This window comes from Toxotes jaculatrix, chromosome 1 (assembly GCF_017976425.1).
Source record: "Toxotes jaculatrix isolate fToxJac2 chromosome 1, fToxJac2.pri, whole genome shotgun sequence".
Lineage (NCBI taxonomy): Eukaryota > Metazoa > Chordata > Actinopteri > Toxotidae > Toxotes > Toxotes jaculatrix.
The window spans coordinates 20236703-20244270 of record NC_054394.1 but is presented as its reverse complement, the minus strand read 5'-3'; the positions used below and the strand labels follow the sequence as shown (position 1 = coordinate 20244270).

At 43.2% G+C, this 7568-nt stretch overlaps 1 protein-coding gene across 1 annotated transcript in view; it reads left to right on the top strand.

The window, feature by feature from the left end:
* The first annotated feature begins 1008 nt into the window (after positions 1-1008).
* Positions 1009-7568, top strand: part of dagla (diacylglycerol lipase, alpha) — a 34256-nt gene continuing 27696 nt past the window's right edge. Inside the window, exon 1 of the mRNA XM_041035412.1 lies at positions 1009-1708. The gene's annotated coding sequence lies outside the window, so the exon portion shown is untranslated. The remainder of the gene's footprint in view (positions 1709-7568) is intronic.

Below are 7568 nucleotides of genomic sequence, written 5' to 3'. Positions count from 1 at the left end.
CTTTGAATCTATTTTCAGACATGAAATGCCTGCCAAATAACCTCTAGCCCTGAGGTCAGCGGTCTTGGCAGCAGGGTGTGTGAAAGTCATAAGTCTCTGTGACTGGACCAAGCCAAGTGCTCTGATGAGGTTTTTCTCATTCATTTGATCTCTTTTCATGTAGCTTGTTGGCTCGGCTCTCGCTTGTTCGCCTGCATTTTTGACAGATGACAGTACGCTAATTTTCATGTGTAGATTGTATGGAGTGACGCTGATCCACGCCCATACGTCCATCCAAAGAGGAGCGCAGTACGTCAAGATAGAAATCGGTGAAGTCGTACGGAGTCGTCTGCTAAAGGAGTACCCGTTCACGTAAAAGACACTGCCAAAAAGAAGTCGAGAATCAAACATCAACCCTCTCATGCATTTTTATGCCAGTCTCATATCTTCTACTGATGTACTGAGCAAACTTTAATGTTTTGAGTTGGGTTATGATGCGACGCTAAAGACAATAAGTTAAGCAAGGTCTAGAAACAAAACTTGCAGAACACGTTCGCTAAATACGTTTTGATAGTGACAAAAAGTATACTTGTATTAGGCCCGTTATGTGAAATTTCTGGTCCCTTTAAACATACGTCTGTACACGTTTTGGACAAAATGTTCCTTAAAATCCATGTTTGTTTTCCGCACAAGTGTGGTTTCGTCGCTGTGGTAACGTACGGTGCTTCGGATAAATACTAAAGTGCGCATGCGCGGTGGTACAACAAGGCACAAATAAATAACATTTTTGCTTTTAAAATAGCCAATAACTATATTTAATTATATTTAACAGCTCCCGAAACTATGTAGTGATTGAACGAAAAAGAGTGTCCACCACCCCTGTGCTCTCCCTGGGTGACTTCACAAAGGGGAGAGGCAAACTCTCGACAAACACTGCTCTCTTTGAACCTGATTCCTTGATATTCACAAACCACCAGTGGCGCCCTTTCTCCATAGGATCTCCAAAGTCTCTGCGGTCTGCTATTTACAAAAAAAAAGAAAAAGGCAGGTGTGCGTAAACAAAACGCGATTTGCGCCGCCAAACACGGAAAGGGAATAGCCAATTCGTACGTATTTTTCCTGTGGGAAAAATGTCCGAGGGGATGGGCCAGATTCTCGGGAAATGCTACCTCCGTTTAGCTGCTCCCCGCGCTGAGGTTTCGGGAGTTGTCCGGCTGATGGCACACACAAGCTACTGACTACAACGTGAGAAACGAAGGGCTCGTCTTTTCCGTCAAACCAGAGGGACTGTAATTCTCCTGTGGATAGAATTCATCATGCCGAGCTCCGACGAAGGGACATGAAAATGACCCACAGTCAGTGAACTGCCACGGCTGACGACGTGTTGCAATTAAGCAGAGAACCGAGCCGTCGGTCTCCAGCGGCTTGAAAACGACCGTGTAATTAATTGTGGTCTTTGATGGCATGTATCGGGTTTGCCTGACACCCGGCAGATAACCGAGGAGGCTCCGACTCTTCGATGTCTCTGGGTCCATTCATGCGCCCGTTGTAATGACATCTGTTCGGTTCTAATATTTTTTTTATTGGCGAGGCATTTATGAATTCAATCCCCCCAACCCTGAGCCCCTGTCGGGAGGAGCGAGGCTGAGGCGGGTCGGCAGTCGGAAGGATATGGGAGAGCGAGCGGAACCGATGCAGTGGGTCTTGGCAAGGCATCGTCAAAATACAGGTGAGCAGCTCCTACCGGATGGGGAGACCGACTAACCTGATTGATAAAATGCCTTTAGGTATACGCGCATGCAGGCGAGCCAGCCCGCCGCGGCTCGGACAGTGTGACCCGGTTTTTCAGCTGGTGTTTTAGTGATGGTTTGAAGACACATTTCTTAGGCCACATCTCCGTTAGCTAGGCCCGCAGGATGCCACCTTAAGCAGCTGTCCTGATTAAATGAGATTAGGGACTATGCTGCTGCCGCTGCTGCTGATCGACTTGTTGGAATCACACGCTTGGATGCTGTTGCACATGCAAACACCAAGGGCTGCAGCTCAACTGTAGTTCCGTTTTTATTTGTCCGTGATTTTACTGCCAATCTAGGGCATAAAATGTCAAAAAATAATGACAAATGCCAGTCACAAGTTACGCGGGCACGAAGTGATGCGACAGTTTCTTAGACTAGTTGATGTGAACTGGTCAAACCCTTAACAGTTTAACCAGGTTTGTGTTTTATTCCCTGCTTATTTAGAAAGCAACTGGTCAGTCCGCTGGTCTTTTCGTGACAAGAAAGAAACTAACCAGACTCATACATGTATTACCTTATTATATTGTACATCATCCGGACTCTATTCTTCTTCTAAGGCAGTAGATCACATGCTTCCCCTTTTTAAACAAGGACCTGGGGCAGTGACAGCAAGGGGAATGTCACACCTGTTTATCATTCACACTGAGAATATTTCACTGATAATTTGCGCCCTCTTTTTCTCCCCACTTCCAGCTGTGGCTGCTGCTTTTCTTTATTGCCATTATCTTCATGCCACTTAAAGTGCAAATGCCCTCACTATGCAGTGTTTCAGCTTAAAATGGCCAAAAAATGTCAATTAGAGTCGGAACTGTCCCAACTAAGATAAGATACACCCCAAAGGTGATGATAACCTGATATTCCAGCCTGTGAAGGAGAACGAGGAGAAGGTTAGCCGTTACTCGTAAAGTGGCACATACAGTAGTTTAGACCTATTGTAGGCTTCTGTTTTATGCTAAGGCACCAGATGAGTCTGTTATGTGCAGAGGCACTGAGGTGTTTATGGTACACAGATGAGGACTGGACTATATCCCAGCTTTTACTATTTACATATTTGTTATTTTATACAGATTTATGCACTGCGTCCTGCCTCTCGCCTGGAGCCTATCAAAACTGTCCAGCTTTAAATTTAACACGGACTGATGGAAAACACCACTTAACTGGGTTGAATGGTGAGCAAAAAAAATAAGTAAATAAAAAGAAAAATTTGAATTAAGTAAATATGCCTGAGATCAAGTTAGGTTAAGTTTAATGCAAAAGAGGACAGTCAAGCCAGACCCAGCTATGCACTGCAACTCGTGTTTACACCTGCTTCAGTGGTATCTCTGTGGGCTTTGACCCTAGTGGAAACAAGAGTGCCTCCAGTGAGTCCTGGCAGATATGTTGTCCCTTCATTTTCCCTGTCAGCATGTAAGAGAGTTTCTCTTACATCACCTCATCTTGTTCCAGAAAACTGGCTCCTCTTTTCCACTACAGACTCATTAATTTAATCTGATTTAGCAGGACATAATGTTGGCGTTTGGTCTTCACATACTTAAGAAATGACACTTCTTTTGGATGAAGCAACAGGAAAGTAGAATATTTTGCAGTATCTGATTGTTTTGTTTCTGGAGGTAACCAGCAACAATAGTGATGGAACAAATTTATAAATGTTTAATGTTCCAGTGTTGCTTTTGCAAGAATGCAAAGGAATGATTACTAATTAATAATTATTTGAAATGCACTGAAAATGGATTATTCAAATGCTAATACATTCTGTTATAGCAGGTGTATGTACAAGACTTATGTAAGATCTTCCCTGTGTCTTGTGGCGATGTAGATTGATTGATTCATTGATTTACACTTGCTCTTTTCAACAGTGCATCATGGGATAGGTGATTCAAATTAGCCATAAGTAAAGGGGCATCACTCTGTGAGGTAATATCTGTGAGACAGTGCTTTGCAGGCAGGTTTGTGTTTGCGTGTCTCCAGAATCTATGAGCTGCAGAACTGAAATAATGTGGTTCTGCAGAGAAGCCATTAATAGACAACTGTTCAATACAAATGTGTGAAAATGCCAGTTTAAAGTACCATAATGCCTTTGGCACACTGCTGAACACCTATGGCTATAGTGGTGTGTTGCATGGACAAAACTGCTGCAGCTATTTTCGGTATCTGACCAAATATAATGACAAACAAATCAGTACATGGTTTGTGGCAGCAAGCCACAGACAGGTTGATAGAGCACATATGTTGCCACCCCAACACAACAACATTCACGTACACACAAACACACACATGCAGTCTGCAGTGCACATACTATCACATCAATTGAAAGAACAGAAAATGGAGTGGGAAGAGGTGAAAGGGATTGAGTGGGTGGCAGTGGGAGAAAAAGATGGAGAAAGAGGCAGAGGGAGAGTAGGAGTGAGTGGCACATGGCTTTCAGTCTAAAAAAAGATGAGCAACACGAAACCAAACCAGAATCTAGATTATCTACATAAGGAAGAGGAGGGGGGGGGGGGGCTAGAGGAGAAAATGTAGGTTTCCTCTGCACCGAAAATGGTGCAGACGCACACGCTTCGGTTTCATGCTCATAAATGTCCTCTAAAATATGAATACTGAATGAGTGTGTGGGTAGAAGGAGAAGAAGGAGAGAGCATAAGGATGGGAAGACAGAAGATGAGAAAGGCAGAGGGTGAGATGGAGGTAGGACAGGGTGAGATTCTTTAGGATGGACAGAAGACTGCCGTAGTGTGACAGAACAGGGAGAGACAGGATCATTAGAGACAGCAGGAGCAGAGCCAGGGATGTGACAAACGCGGGAGAGAATCTTGATCGGAGCAGAATGTAACACTGACCCAGGCAGAAAAAGAGAGAGACAGGAGCAGATGGATGTATGACAGAGAGCAGAGGAGACGGAGAGATTTGGGACTGTGCTGCAGTCGCGCTATCATGCCAACCCAGGGTAACCTCAACATTTTCTGTAGCCATTCTCAGTTGCCTTGTCCGTCCAGGATTCTACCCATCACCTCAGGCCTACAGCCTGCCATCACTGTCCCTTTCTATCTTTTTGATCTCTATTGATTCTGACTCCTTAACAAGCTACCTCCAGGACAGGGAAGTCACTGCGTAATTGTATGTCAGAATGTGTGCCCAAACAGCTTCTCTTTAATAATAGTTCACTAACTAATTCTGCAGTAGTTGAATATCCCTTTAACACAAATGTTCACGAGAATAACACATGACATTGATTGAGTCAATTCCGTCTGGAAAGTAATTCTGGCTGAACTTTGTATAAGGGAATTGCAGCCTATTCCCAACACGCAGATTTCCACGATGTGCAAATGGTCTGTCAACTTCGTCCCCAAAGCTGTATCTTTGCATATTGTGTGCGGACAGCATGACATTTAAGACAGTGTTCTATGAATGGACAACGTAGCTATTTTATAATATATAAATTTTGCATCCAACAAATAAAAGTACCATGTGAGTATTCACATCCCATGGATCAGCGCTGGACATCCAGACTTGCTGCAGAAACAAAATGTGCTGCAGTAAATATCAGATACATCCAGGATGTGTTTGGATGCTGTTTACCAATGTTTTGTTGGACACACCTTAGTTTACATGGATTCTCTAGTCACCTTCAGTGTGCATCCTGCTCACAGCCGGATATGTTGCTGTTGTTCTATATGTTGACATGTATATGCATAACTAGGCTGAATGTAGAATAAATGGGGGGAATCAGGCCCCTTCTGATAATTTAAACCAGTTCACGAGTGTTTTGTATCTGTTGGCTAAACATGGCAAAGCAACACAAACATACTGTATGAGCAAGGGAATGTTCTTCAGACATGGAATTAATGTTTGTCAGATGTTTGTCACAATATTTTGATTTGATGTGATTGCCAAAGAAGTGATGACACCAGTCCTGAGTGTGTGTGTGGCGACCTCAGGAATGGTGTACTGACAGAAGACGTCTCAATCAGAGCACACTCAATGCATCAGAGCAGAGCACCCCGTTTTGTATGGACTCGCACAGAATACCATCCAGTACTATCACCCACTTGACAAAGCAAAAGGGGAACTGTTTCATGTTTGTTTAATGAGGTGCTGAGAAATACATAACAGCAGAGCAGCTTCCCTATTTGTAAGAAAATCAGCATCCTGTTTTTAGTGCCAGATGTAAAGTGTGTACCTGCAAAAATAACACCTGTCCATGGTGGCTGTACAATCACATATCTGTATCTGTTCAGGCTATCATAGTGAACACAAAGTTGCTTTAAGTGACACTTTACCCAAAATCTGTCTCACCTCGGGCCCCACAAAGGGCTGAAAGGTAATTCTGGAAAAAGAAAGGGAAGGAAATTATGAGATGACTCTGAATGGTTTCGATAGGTTTATGTGGAAAGTTTGATTTGTTTTCCAACATGAAAACTGGACACTGTTGGAATTTGTTTTACCTAACCAAAGTCAAGCGGACCGTAGCTTGAGCATGAAGAAATAACAAACTCTGTGCAATGACCTTTTAAGCCTACAGGGGCTGATTGTTTGACACTCAAATATACTGCAGATTAAGGCTGGATTATCACTTTGAAAGGTACCTCGTGATAAAAGTAGTAGAGCTGTTTTCAATTAGTCTGAAGGCAAAGTGACAATCTTAAAAAAGGGCTTGTTTTATTATGTTTAATATGTTTAATTGAAAACAGCGTAAGGATGTGACAAACTGTTATGTTGCCGTTGCATATTAATCACCAGCAAGACCAGGGAATAGTGTTTCCTGTTTATGACAATGGACTAGTATTTCTCATCTGTTTGTTTTCAAACCTGTTTGTAAGATCTGTGTGTGTGTGTCGAGACGCTGGCTGGAAAAAGTAAATAGTCTTCTTGAGCTTGGTTATAACAGTGAGGTTACACAGGGAGAGAATGTGATAGAAAATAAAGAGGCTGTAACCAACAGGCTGTGTGCCACAGCTTGGCTTGATGCTGATGTTGCTGCAGCAGACGAGCAGGATACTAAAACACCTGCTGCTAGTCATACCAGATCAACCTGCTCTCTGTAAAACAAGAACTATGCAACAGTGCTGAGTTCAGGTGAGACTTGAGCTTGCTGTTTGTGCAGATTTAAGATTCAGGTCCAGTATCTGTGGCTGCCCCAGGAGTGATGTATTGATATATTGACAGTGTTCTGAGTTCTCTTTTGAGCAGTGAGATAAGGTGTGTTTTTACTTTTACTTTTTATTAGCGATGGTGAATATGTGAGTGTATTGACTGAATAATCATATTTTTTAGCACCCATAGGCCATCTGTAAGCTTAAATAAGATAGTTCTGGGTTTAACTAGGTTATAGGATGTGTAGAAGATGCATAGGCAATTGAAAAGATGCTGTGCTGCACGCCTATGCCCTGTTTCTTTCAATAAGTCCATGTAAACGACAAAGCCATAATGACGGATGGGGAGCCCTGCCATTGTTGTTGCATCATTGTTGTTGTGTCACGTGGGTATGGGCCTGGGCCTGGTACACAGTAGCACCCTGTGTAGAGCACAAAAGCACTGCTCACATGCAAGAATATGTCACAGTCTTTTCACCAAACACATGTCATTTGGATTCAGGCGGCGTCACCAGCTCAGGATGAGAGTCAAGAGTTTGCACGACTCATTCTGTATGCTGAAAAGTCTTACCATAGCAGAGTCAGGGACAGCAGCTCAGTCTGGCGTTGTATGTGTAGTAGAGTTGCCCTAAAGGTCAGGTTTTAGACATTTAGGATGCTCTTTTGATCTCAGGTTACAAGCACAGCAGGGCATGTGTGCCAG